The following is a 14,528-nucleotide window of genomic DNA, read 5'->3' as shown; positions in this document are numbered from 1 at the left end:
CCTTAATTTAAGAGATAACTATTGCATGACTTCATAAAGACTTCTAACTTGAATTTCTCCAACTAATTTAACTCAAGATGAATTAATTAATTATTTTTTCAAGTCGCTGGTGAGACTAAATTCAAATTTTAATTCAAGGACAAATTAAAATTGGAATATTCTTGTGCCACATTTCAACACTCCCTCTCAACAAGAAAAGGATTATCTGCCATGTCGATCCCGTCTCTATGAAACTCGAATTTACACTTTGACAATTCCTTAGTCAAAATGTCAGCATCTTGATCCTATGTCGAAATATACTGCAACAACATGATCCTCATCGCTACACAGTATCTGAGATGATGGTACTAGATATCAATGTGCTTGGACCTATCATGAAATATTGGATTCTCAAAGAGTTTGAGACAACTCTGAGTATCACAATAGATCACAATTGGATCCATCCTCTGATCAAACAAACCAACTAGAATTTTTCACATCCAGATGGCCTCACATGCTGCCTAACTTGCAACCATGTATTCAGCCTCTGCTGAGCTAAGTGCAACCGACCTTTGTTTCCTGTTATACCAAAAAACTGCAGCTGACCCAAGGTTGAAAATCCCTCATGATGTGCTCTTCAGATCTAATGGACTCCCTACCCAATCTGCATCAGTGAATCCCTATAGTTTCACTCCCTATGTTCGTCTGTACCATAATCCATACTGAGATGTTCCTCTGAGTTATCTCAATACATGATTTTCCACCTTCCAAAACATCTTGGTAGGTTGGACCATTGCTTGACTCAGCTGGTTCACAACATAGAACAAATATGGTCGTGTGTTCACTAAGTACATCAATGAACCCACAAGCTACCTGTACACAGTAGCCTCTACTACGTCTCCTAAAGTAGCATCCTCCTTCCTCCAGTTACCCACTAGAGGAGTCTGCATGGGATTGCACTTCTCCATGTAGAATGTTTTTAGTATCTGTTGTGGGGAAAAGTATCCGATGCGGATGACCCTATCCCTACTCTAAAGGTGACAGTCTTTAGCAACAACTGAAAGTAAAGCTTTGATGATTTCCTTTATGAAAGTACAGAGAGAATGAAAAGAAGGCCAACCAACCTGGTGTCTTTCGCTTAGTCGATCCTTGTCCTCTCTCCTTGTCTCTTGTTCCCAGCTCCTTGCTCTCTTTGCCGGTCCAGCTACACACAGATCCTGCACAAAACAAGAGAGGAAACTACAAGATACATGTACTCATAACTGAAGCATGGATTAGGGTGAATCAAATATACATGTAAATACAATACATCAATGCAATACAAGTATATAGGAGAACATGCAAAACTTTATTGATAGAAGTAACAGGGTTCTGAGAAGGTTACAACCAATGATGGCTCCAATCCAGCAGCACCTCCCCAGCAGCAAGAACTCTCCTCTTCACCTCTAGTAAAACAATCACCCAATAGCTCTAACTGTAAACCAACAGCACCTCCTTGCTTTACACAAAATTCCAGCCTCCTTAGACCTCATAGAAGAGCTCTATATATAGGAGAGAAGAAGAAAGGATGAGTCAGCTTGAGACTGACATGAAGCTGCCTTGTGTCCTCTCCCTCTTCAGTTAATCTTCAGTTCTTGAGTCCACTTGGAGATCCTTGCTTACACATGGTGATCAAGTACCTCTTACTCATCACAGGGCGAATCTCATGAACCAAGTGTCAGTTTGGAAGCTTCCTGGGCAGTTGACACCTTGCAGAATGACTGTGCCACTTGGCCAATCTCGCCCAGCGCAGGTAGCCTTCATTAGATTTGACTTCCAGCGTAGGTACAAGGAGGAGCAGTTGCATTCCAGCGCAGATGCTCAGTGGAGCAGCTGACATGATCCAAAATTAGCCTGTTTTGAAGTGTTTTCAGGTGGAGAACTGATTGGAAGTGCTGTTGTTTGATGACCTTGTTCTTTTAGGGGTAAGAACAACATGTTTAGGGACTGAGGATCCCTGTGATTATTGACATTTCATGCTCCATGATGTGAGGCACAAAAATGTCTATAACAGTTGCCCCCTAAAGCATGAGGCCGTTTATCGGGTGAAATGCTTTATCTAGAGGGTCCGAAGTTCATTCCAGTGCTGAGGAGGCGCCCTGTAATACAATACAATACAATACATTATTTTTCATTCTATTTTCATGATCTAGCTGAGGCGGGCATTCCCATGCTCAGCTTTTATAAATACATTTTGGTACATATGACAGACGATCGTCTGAAGGTAGACTGATAATTTTCTGCTGAAATTATCATCCTTTGAATAGGATGATCATCTGTTGCAATGATGTACATGACAAATGCTTTTATATTTCCTGAATATATATCGCAGCCCGGATGGATGAAACTAGATCCGGGGTCTTCAAACTCGTTCGATCTTCACTCTAAGTACAAGTCGATCCATGTGAGAATTGTGCTGAAGTCGAACATGGAAAGACATCGCTTGATTACCGGTCAATAATGAAAACCGTTAACAAGCGCGAGAGGAATCACCAATAATGACGATGACCCTCAAGGTACTGCAGTACAATTCACGTGGCGTGAATAAAGGACTTGGCGTCGAACGCCACGCAAAATCTTCTGGTCGAAGGTCATTGATGTATACCTGTCGCCGGAAGTGAGAAACTTGCCATTGAGGCATGCAAGCTTCAAAGTACTGATGGGGGGGTTCCTAGATCAACTTCTTGGATAATGAGCTGAAGTCGACAAGAAGCGATCCGTCAAAGGAGGGCCTTAATGAATCCCACAGCAATGACACGGAACGGAGCTAATGACTTTAGTGGAGGTGAAAACAAACTGTGACATATGATTCAGGGTGGCGATCATGAATGGATGAAGGATAATGTATGGCAGTGGATGGGACACGGTTGACACTTTCAGAATGACCCCTCTTGAACATATAACGACACTGATGCGATGGATCGGTAGCATTACCCCAAATGTGGATGGTTTGGCGAGGACCATGGTGATGAGACCGGTGAATGAAACAACCCAACCCGATGTGGTACGGAGGAAAAGTGTCATGTTCAAGAGTGACTTGCTACCATTAAACTTTGATGTTCTCCCAATTTTTCCCCAGTCATTTCTGACCAGTACCTCTTTATTTTTGTCAAGCTTGAGGAGGATAACATATGCTTGTTCTATAACCTGCCCTTCGGGCAAGCCCATCGCTATGATTTAACGAGCCTAGCGATAGGGAAACTCGTTCTCGTCTAAAGACAAGTTTGTCGCTATTTAATCATTTTAACGAGTCTAATGACAAAGAAAACTCGGTTCTTTTCATTTTTAGAGAGTCTGAAAAGGTACGGAAAGTCAACTCCATAATTCCTTTTTCGTCAGCAAATCCCTTAAGTCCGAAAAAGTATAAAACAATACAGAAGGGATGGCTGTTCGGTACTTTTAACGAGCCGAACAAGACAAGCGCTCGATCCTTTTGTGCAATAATCCCTCAGGTCCAAAAAGATTAAAATTTAGAGGAGGGATAGCGTTCCGGTCATTTAACGAGCTGGAAGGCCAAAACTCGGCAAACTTTTCATATTTTACGAGTCAGTGAAAAGAGCTGAAAGAAGACTCGTCTTTTGAGGAACGAGTGATAAACAGGGATAGCAATTGATTCCAGGTACAAATTGGAATTTTCCAATCACGGCAGTGTCACAAGGATGGCTAGGTGAAATCACTCTTCGCAGCTGTTCCTCAAAATAGGTAAACACACATATGGGGGTGAACGATCGGCCAAATGAAATGGAGGTGATGGATGAAAACACGACCAAGGCTTATAAATTTACGATCGCAATGGTTATTTACCGAGATAGGTTCATTTTTTAATGAGCTTGAACTTTGGCGGAAAAACCCTGCTCACACTTTTCTATTTTTTAACGAGCATAAATTCCGTGGTAAAACTGCTCGAATCTTTGCATGCCCCCAGCATAACAATGCAAATCGAGGTGCATGCCCCCCAAGCTTCATTGCATTCAACTCGGTGGTTGGAATGAAGGTTTACCTTTGAGATTTGGACAGGGGATTTGTTTCATTTTTTAATGAGGTTGACACAGTGAAAGAACTATCCTCATGACTCCTTGTTTCATTTTTTAACGAGGTTGACACGAGATAAGAACCGTCCTCGGAGTCCACTGTATTTACAGTATTTCCATTAGGGCGATGATCCATGCTGACAACATGTTTAGGAATCTTCCGAATCCATTAGATATAGAAGATTTCATATTGTAGGTTTCCACTGTGGCCACTTCCGCCAGATTTCTTGCAGGCGGTAGGGCAAAAGTACCCATTAAGGCAGGGTCTTTTAGGAGACCTACTCCAATATTTTGAAGCGAATGATCACTTCCATGGATCATTGGAATGCTTCCCGTAACTTGTGAACTGTCGGGGAGGAAAGTTTGTTGGTCGATGACTGTAATCCCTCCTTGAAAGGGAAATGCAATCTTCCTGAAGTAGGTCGACACGACTGCTGCCATGGCATATATCCAGGGCCTTCCCAGTAGGATGTTGTAATCGAGGTTTCCATCAATTACTTCAACATCAATTCCTACTGTTTTGCCCCCTAGTTCAACTTGCAAGTTACTTAAAATCCCGTATGGAGTGTATGATCGTCCATCAAATGCTTTTAACGTTTTCGATGATTTCGACAAGGGTGGTGAACCTAAATTTTTCCAGCAACTCATCGACATAAGACATGTAGATGCCCCCTCATCAATAATTGTTCGATGAACAGTTTTGTTGAGGGCTTTCACTTGAATAAGGAAAGCTAGTTGAGCTGGTAACTTAGGGTCATATCCTTTATGATCAAAGGCCACAAGATTGGAATCCATTGGGCCAATCCCACCTATTGCTGATAATAAAGTTTGCTCTTGGGAGGGGGAATTTTGCGGTACCTCAAGTGTCGACATAGCGGACGGCGATTGGGCCAGGTCCTCTATTATATTATAATTCTGTGCTATTTTGGCACGAGGATTAAATGTCGATTTGTGTACTACTCCCTTTGGCAACTTTATCATTGGTTCAGGAATGATGGGTGGCACAACTTTGGTCAAAGCTGTCGTCGAACTACTAGGTTGTTCATTAGCCTTGTTATTCGACAGCCATGGATTCCCGTAATCTTTATTCCTTGTCAAAGCATTATTCTGCTGCTTTGAGGTAGATAACATAAGCACTTGGGATCGGGAAGCATTTTGATTAGCAACCAGATTTTGACCAGGATTAGGAAACGGATCAGTCAACACAGCTGAGGTTTTCGAACTCTTAAAGAATCTTTTAAGCTCAGCTTTGCATGGACAATCTGCTGTCCAATGATCCTCATCGCATATATGACACCCCGAAGGGGGTTTCCCTTTTCTCCCTTTCTTTTTCTTCTTGTCTCCTGGTTGCTTCAGTTGTTTGCCCTTGTCGTCCGACACGGCACTTACTTCCGAGGCAAGAAGTTCTTCATTTGCATTTTGATTCGAAGTCTTACAGGTTTTCTTAGACGAATCCCGTGTTGACTTTGCGTTTGCAGTGCCAATCACACCATCGCCGGCATGAGAGTCACTATTTGATCCAGGGGGGGAGGAATTGAAAATTCCGGTCTAGGGGCGTCAGGTATCTTGTCATAGAGCGTGCCAGACTGAGTATATACTAAGTCTAAATACTGGGCACGAGCAATAACTTGCTCCTCCGTTACGACGCCTCCCTTGGCCACATCTTCTGTTATAGCAGGAAGAAGCGACTTTATAAACCACTCAGCTAAAAGCTGATCTGGAACATAAGTCTTTACCATTCTGCGGCGACGACGCCACTCATGTATATGATCTGATATATGTGTGGCCGTTGTCTGCTTGAAATTGGTCAAGATCTCTGTTCCAGTTTCGTACCTTATAGGTAACTGAAAGTGTGTTAAGAAAGTCGTGGCTAGGGAACTAAAATTGTCGAAAGAGGCTCTAGGTAATTCAATATACCATTTAGCCGCCGGACCAGTCAATGTCCTCTGGAAAAGGCGAAGCCTTATCAAATCATCATTCCAGGTATTCGACGAACACCACAGATGGAATGTCATCACATGATTCGACGGGTCTTCGCCAGGATTTCCATTGAATTTAGGAATGTCCGAAGGAAGTTTGTGAGGAATCGCTGGCCACCAATGGGCATAGGTGATTGGATCGTTTGTTAATCGATGTAAATCTGGTAATTCTAGGGTCGCCACGAATGGCAACTGCTGATTCAGGTTTGGCGAGGCGTACCCAGGGTACGATGGAATCGCCTGAGCAGTAGGTCTTTGCATACCAGCATAATGCAACTGATGTTGATATGACTGATACGGCTGGTGGGCTTGGCCACTGTAAAGTGGTTGATTTAACCCGTTCTGAATATAGGGTTGCCCACTATTCGCAAAGATCTGTTGTTCAGATCCCTGGTACACCTGTTGAAACTGAGGTTGTTGGTATTGCACCATCCATGGTTGTGAAGCCATGTTTTGCTGTGCGACACTAACCGACGGACCAAGATGCGGGGTTATGGTTCCCGTTTGTATTTGTGTCGTCCCGGCAGTTGGCGATTGTGGTTGTGTTGCAGGGTCAATGGGCTGTTGCATTACAACTTGAGGTTGACATCCAACAGGCATCGATTGAACTTGCGACACGGTTACAATTGCTGGCGTCGTCGGGATACTAGACATAGGTACACATTGTTGCATGGAATATACAACTCTTGGTTGTTGGGGTAACATAGGTACCCAACCACTCGTCGTTACTTCAGTCAAACCTGAATGTTGTTGAAAACTGCCGTATGGGTATCCCCCCGGAAGGGGAAGTGAAAGGGCATATTGCCCCCCATATGGTAACAATCCGGAGCTCAAGGGTATAGATGGCCTTTGAGGACTGGATGGCCCAAACTGATTCCCAAAGGGATCAATTTGTCTAGTTTCAACATAAGAATTACCGGGTATTATACCGGAAGAACAAACTGGAACAGACCAAGTTGTCGTAATAGTCTCTGGGCGGACTCCTTCTAGCTGTTGAGAGCTAGTCGGGACAGCTGGTATGCCGGCAAACATCGTCGGAGTGACAACAGGAGCTTCTGCTGTCGCTGTGTCATTTGGCACAGTCCTAGATGTCGACGGTTGCTCAGACAGTTTAAGTCTATCCAATAAACTGCCTATCGATTCTACAGGAACTTCCTGTGGCGATGGACAAACTTCTAATGCAGAAGGAAAAAGAGTGGTACCTACTCCAAAACGAGTTGGAGTATTTGCTTGTTGGTCCTCTACGATTTCCTCTATTGCAATCAGACCAGGAGGAAGAGGAAGACCGTCAAGTCCGTAAAAGATTTCTGGTGCCGAAGAAGGGGTTTCTTCGACAGCGATAGTTGTTTGAGCAACAAGACTCTGTGGACCGGTTTCAGATGGAACTGGTTCAGTTATGCAAGTACTTGTTCTCAGACTAGGATCAGTACAACTGTCCCTCTGTCGCTGTTGAACTTCTTCAATAGAGGCAGGGATTCCAGAAATATTAGGAGTGACCAGAATCTCAGATGTAGTTGGAACTTTTGTTCTAACTTTAATGGGAGATTTTGACTCGGTCAAGCGAGTTTGCTTCGTCCGTACTACTCTCGATTCCGGAGACAAAGGCGGTTGACTCACAAGTCTCCCCGAACGACGGAGTTTTAATTGACTTTCCTCCACGGTTGCGGATTACTTGATCAACTAAAATACAAAAGGGGAATTATGTTTTCGTATTGAATGAATTTTATTAGACGCTTTTAGACACAACTTTGCTTTTTCATGTTTTAAGAGTCGAGAAAAAGCTAAAGATGACTCTAGTCACCTTCGATGTATTAACGAGCCCGAAGTGACAAATGCTCGGTTGGACCTTTTCAGTTATAGAGTTTGAAAAGGGCCAAAAGAAACTACTCTGGAGATCTAGGCAGAGGGTGTGCCAAACCTTTCGCGAAACCACAGAATACGTTTTACGGTACGGGTGGTCGATCTTCGTGAATGCTGTGTTCACTGCATCGCGATCAGTAGGGCGGTCGACACGGCTTCCTAAGGATAAAGGATAATTGCCTATAGGGGTCTCCTAATATACGCGACGGTACGCGGGAGCTCAAGTCCGTATTAGTGCTATCGTCCCTCAGGAGGAATCACCCACCTTCGTAGAGATCGACAGTCACTACGTTTAACGACGCCGGAACACGTCTCTACCTAGACCTCTATTGTGAGCGTTATGTTACAATGCATTTTTAGATTCATTCAATATATTTTAAGTTGATCTTGTTTATCAGTTTGTCTTTCAGGATCACCACGAGATGTATTGGTACAAATTCCTAAATGCAGCTAAAATGATAAGCAAGCTTTTACAATCTTTTTAGCTTTGAAAATCCTAACTACTGAGGGGAGAGAAAAACAATATCTTTCCACACAGAGCACAAAGCACAAACTAATGCACTTTCTCCTAGATCAGACACGCAAACTTATCAAAAATGCAAATGCAAGATGCATGTATTTCTTTTCTTTTCCCTTAATGTTGATGTAGACAAAAGGAAATTGTTGTATAATTTTCGAATTCAATTTGAAGCGTAAACAAACAAGTTTCGTCTAAAATGAAAAGACACCTTACAGGTACTTATTTCAACACTAAAAATATATGAATTCAAACCATAATATGAAAAACAAACAAACTCAAACAGCCATGAACAGTAATAAAACTAGCTCTTAAGATCACAAAGACACTTTTACAGTTCAGGATCTAAGAGGTCACAGCTATACTGGTTCGCTTTTCACAATGGGAAACTGTAACTGAAACAAGAAATACTAAAAGAACATTCACAGTTTCATCACACAACTGAGGCGGAATAATGTCAAGGAGAATGGTTTACAGCAAGTACAATGACCAGCAAGCAACAGCAAAAATTAGTGAAAACAGGGCTAAGACACAATGGGAAAACTGAGCAAGACAAAGGCTAACTGGACCAGCGCAGGCTCTGGTCTGTCAGTTTGACTCTCAGCGCAGTTCCCGAAGGGAGTACCTGCGCTGTAATGCAGACTGCCTGTGGACAACCTGCTCTGGGACACGAGAGTTACGTCTACAAAGTTTTCCGGGTCATAAAAAGCTCAAAAATGCACTGTTTTTGCTGAAATAAAAAGCTATAGGTCAAGTACAGGCTAAGGGATGATCAAGAGGATGAAGATCTATCACAAAGAGTAAAGAGTCTTTTGTAGATTAGCTCTTTAAATCTTGAATTTGCTCAGCAAATGAGCAAGAGTAGCAGTCCCTCTACTTCGCTTTTGATATAGTCAAAAGCTTTTCGATTTGGTACTATTTTCTTCAAGAAATGAATAGCAAAATACTACAAACACCAACAAGATACTAGGCTCCCCAGCGGAGTCGCCAGTTTGTTGTGGGGAAAAGTATCCGATGCGGATGACCCTATCCCTACTCTAAAGGTGACAGTCTTTAGCAACAACTGAAAGTAAAGCTTTGATGATTTCCTTTATGAAAGTACAGAGAGAATGAAAAGAAGGCCAACCAACCTGGTGTCTTTCGCTTAGTCGATCCTTGTCCTCTCTCCTTGTCTCTTGTTCCCAGCTCCTTGCTCTCTTTGCCAGTCCAGCTACACACAGATCCTGCACAAAACAAGAGAGGAAACTACAAGATACATGTACTCATAACTGAAGCATGGATTAGGGTGAATCAAATATACATGTAAATACAATACATCAATGCAATACAAGTATATAGGAGAACATGCAAAACTTTATTGATAGAAGTAACAGGGTTCTGAGAAGGTTACAACCAATGATGGCTCCAATCCAGCAGCACCTCCCCAGCAGCAAGAACTCTCCTCTTCACCTCTAGTAAAACAATCACCCAATAGCTCTAACTGTAAACCAACAGCACCTCCTTGCTTTACACAAAATTCTAGCCTCCTTAGACCTCATAGAAGAGCTCTATATATAGGAGAGAAGAAGAAAGGATGAGTCAGCTTGAGACTGACATGAAGCTGCCTTGTGTCCTCTCCCTCTTCAGTTAATCTTCAGTTCTTGAGTCCACTTGGAGATCCTTGCTTACACATGGTGATCAAGTACCTCTTACTCATCACAGGGCGAATCTCATGAACCAAGTGTCAGTTTGGAAGCTTCCTGGGCAGTTGACACCTTGCAGAATGACTGTGCCACTTGGCCAATCTCGCCCAGCGCAGGTAGCCTTCATTAGATTTGACTTCCAGCGCAGGTACAAGGAGGAGCAGTTGCATTCCAGCGCAGATGCTCAGTGGAGCAGCTGACATGATCCAAAATTAGCCTGTTTTGAAGTGTTTTCAGGTGGAGAACTGATTGGAAGTGCTGTTGTTTGATGACCTTGTTCTTTTAGGGGTAAGAACAACATGTTTAGGGACTGAGGATCCCTGTGATTATTGACATTTCATGCTCCATGATGCGAGGCACAAAAATGTCTATAACAGTATCTCGCTGGCATACTTGCCCTGAGACACAAACACTCCCCATCCTTCTGCCACACTTCCATGCCAAGGAAGTAATGCATGAGACCCATGTCTTTCATCTCGAATTCTCTTGCAAGGTCCTCCTTGCAAGACATGATCAACTGATCATCACCTGTCAAAATGAGATCATCAACATAAAGTATAATGATCAATTGCTTACCTTTCACCATGATGTGGTACAGGTTCGCATCCACTTCACTCTTTGTGAAGCCCAACCTGGTGAAGTAGTTGTCTATCCTGGTGTACCAAGCATGAGGTGCTTGCTTCTGCCTGTACAAAGCTCTCTTGAGTTGGCAGACATGAAACTCACTATCGAAGGTCTCAAAACCTTCTGGCTGCTCTATGTACACCTCTTCCTCAATCTTGCCATTGAGGAATGTAGTCTTCACATCCATATGATAGATCTTCCAACCCATCTGTGCTGATAGTGCCAACATCAATCTGATAGATGAGTACCTTGCTACGGGAGAAAAAGTCTCATCATAGTTAATCCCCTCGACCTGTGATAAACCATGGGCAACAAATTTTGCCTTATGCTTCTACAAACTACCATTAGCAGCTTATTTTACCTTGTAAAGTCAAAAGGAACTCACAACTAACCTGTTCTCCGGTCTTGGAACCACATCCCAAACACTATTACGAACTATGGAGTGATACTCCTCCACCATAGCCTCAACCCAAATCGGTTGTTGCACTGCTTCCTCAAAGGAAGATGGCTCGGTCTCAACACATTCCCCAATAAGGGCCATGTATCCAGTTTACCTCTCAGGTGACCTCCTCTGTCTGCATTGAGAAGATGGTTCTCCCACATTCTCTCTCGCATTCGACAATAATTTGTCAGCTTCTCTTGTGCAATTCCATCCATCTCTGGAAGACTCTACTTGAGTGGATGTTTCCACTCTTGGATCCTCTGCATGCGGATGCTCCACATCAATCTGAGGCTCATCCTCCTTAGGAACCAACAGTTCCTCCACAACCTCTAGTTGGAGATCACTCTCAAGGGAAACTCTCATGGCCTTCTGCTCATCAAACTTGAGATCTTTGTGAACCATTTTCCTCCGACTGGTAGGAAAATACACTCGATAGTTGTGGGGTGTATCAGTGTACCCCACAAGTCTCCCCAACTCGACTGTCAGCTCAAGCTTCTTCCATGCATCCTTTGTCACATGACAATATACCGATGAGACAAAGATCTTGAAGTTACCCACATATGGTCTCTTATTGGAGAAAGCTTCCTCTGGTGTCTTCATCCCAAGTATGCAATGTGGGCTTCTATTTTTCAAATAGACCACTGTGTTGCATGCCTCATCCCACAAATGAAGTGGTAGGCCTTGGTCATGCAACATCGCCCAACCTGCCCCTACAATCGTTCTATTCTTCCTTTCAGCCACCCCATTCTGCTGTGGGTTATGAGGTGCCATCAACTCTCATTTAATTCCTTCTGCTGCATAGAAGTCCTTAAAATCTTGAGAGACATATTCTCCACCATTGTCTCTTTTGAAGGCCTTGATCTTCTTCCCTGATTCTTTCTCAACCAAAGATTTGAACTCACAAAACTTTGAGAAGGTTTGGTCCTTCTTATGCATGAAATAAATCCAACATTTATGAGAATAATCATCAATGAAAATAACATAATACCTTTGCTTCACTATGGATTCCATTGATAATGGTCCACACAAATCAGTATGAACTTGCTCTAAGATCGCTTCTGCTCGACTGTCTCGATCATGAAAGGAAGACTTGGTGTACTTTTCCAAGGTACAACCTTTGCATGTGTCAACTTGCTCAAGTTTACCTTTGGGAAGTCCTGTAGATATCTGCTGCATTATCTTCAAGGCCCCATGATGCAAATGGCCCAACCGCCTGTGCCACAACTCACCAATGTCTTGACTTTGCATCAATTTTGCTTTCGAACTCAATGCTGCACAATCATCTACCTCTATTTTATAGAAATTTTTCACCCGAATCCCAATCCTCTTGGTCTGAATCGTGGTTATGTGTCTTAGGAACACTTTTCCTTTACTGAATACAACATCATAGCATTTGTCCTCTAACATCGCGACTGATACCAAGTTTTTCTTCAGTCCAAGCACATACTTCACATCTATCAAGGTGAGAGGAGCTCCATGCTCCCTCTAAAAAGCAACCGTGCCCACTTCTGAAACACTGTACTTTCCATCGTCACCCATCTCTATGCACATCTTGAGGTCTTTCTCCTCCAAGGTACTGAATAAAATTTTATCGCCAGTCATGTGGAATGAGGCTCCACTGTCAAGATACCAAACACAACCCACCATCAATGACACCATGCATGTGATGAGGGTAAAGTCCATTTTGAATTGAGAGGCTAATGCCTCAACTTTCGATCCTTTTGAGGATCCCTTCTTGGACTTCTTCGATGGGAAATTAGTTGCATAATGTCCCATCTCGTGATAATTAAAGCATCTCACTTTAGACTTGTCAACCTTCTTCCCTCCATGAGAAGAATTCAATTTGGAATGGGAAGCCTTCCCCTTCTCTTTCCTTGCCTTACTTGCTAAGGCTAGATTTTCTTCATCATCATTCTTGGATGAAGAACCATCTCGTGTACTCCTCCTGATCTCCTCCTGCATCATATCCGACCACAGTTGTTCCCAATCTGAAAATTTCTCCCTTCCATTCACAGAGTCTTAATAGCTATTCCAGCTCTTTGGAAGGCCAAGGAGAATGAGGCTTATCATATCATCATTGGCAGTAGTTATTCCCACACTACCAATCTCATCTCTGCAGGTGGTGAGATTGTTCAGATATGTGGAAATAGTATTGCCCTTCTCCATCTTGATTTTCTGAAGCTTATCCTTGAGCGCCAATTTCCTCTAGTCGCTACTGTTCTGGTAGAGGTCCTTCAATGTCTTCCACATTGAAAATTGAGTATCCTTCCCATGGAGACTGGATACAATATGGTCTTGAACTCCCTGCAGGATGATCCGTCTCACCTTTGCCACACACTTCTTCCACTCAGCCAATTCTTGTGCATTAGCTGCAACTGGCTTTGGGATTTCTTGATCAATGAAATCCTTCAATCATTGTCTTCTAATACAACTTCATTTCTATCTTTCCATGCTATGTAATTTGAGCTGCCTTCCAAGGCATACTCGAGTCACAAGCCATAGAACGCCATTGAACAACCTGAAGTATGAGATGAATTCGATTTGTACCTACAACCCAAAACCTCAAACTTCAAATTCTCTTCTTAGTATACTGTTCACAGCTCCAATAACCTTTTCTTTGATACCATGTAAAAATTATGACTGTAGATTATCCTGATAATGCAATATAACTAAAGAAAAATGCTTTAATCTACTTCTACATTCAAACTTGCGGAAGCTTAATAGACTTGAGCAAGATCAAGCGGAACACATATAACCAGAAGAAGAATCAATGCACATGAAACACAAAAGAATACTCAATGGAAAGCCTCAGCTAAAAACCCCACTATCTGTATTATCATACAAGTTGGAAATATCTCAGAATTACACAAAGCTTTAGCTCTCACAGCTAGCTAACTTTTAGTACAACCCCTCTCTGATGCTCACAGACAAAATAGACTACTCATATGCCTTCTCCTTTGCCCTCAAAGCTCCTATTTCCTTGTGTTGTTTCTCCAGGGTGATCCAACTGTTACCAAGTGTAAAAATGATCACTCACACTGATCTCACACCCTGTAAAACTGCGCAATACTCAATGAAATAAATTCCTTCTGCATGCATGAGTTTTGTTTATAGGAAAACTCATGCAACTGATAGTACAATGTCCCTGTCCTTAATCTCAACTCGGTCTTTCTCATAATAGACATGCATGAGTTAATGATGAGATAATCTTCAATTATCTGGAGTACACTAGTTGGATGCATGCATGCATTAATTGACTGAACTCACAATTAGTTCCTCAAATAGTTTGGAACCAATTTAACTGGACCTAACTCAGTAAATTGAGCTAACTAATTATAACTCAAACTTATCTCCTTAATTAAGGGATAATCTCCT

This window comes from Pinus tabuliformis, chromosome 4_2 (genome assembly GCF_031772625.1).
Source record: "Pinus tabuliformis cultivar Carrire ecotype Pingquan chromosome 4_2, CPIR1, whole genome shotgun sequence".
Lineage (NCBI taxonomy): Eukaryota > Viridiplantae > Streptophyta > Pinopsida > Pinales > Pinaceae > Pinus > Pinus tabuliformis.
The sequence above is the reverse complement of the archived record's forward strand: the minus strand, read 5'-3'. Positions refer to the sequence as shown.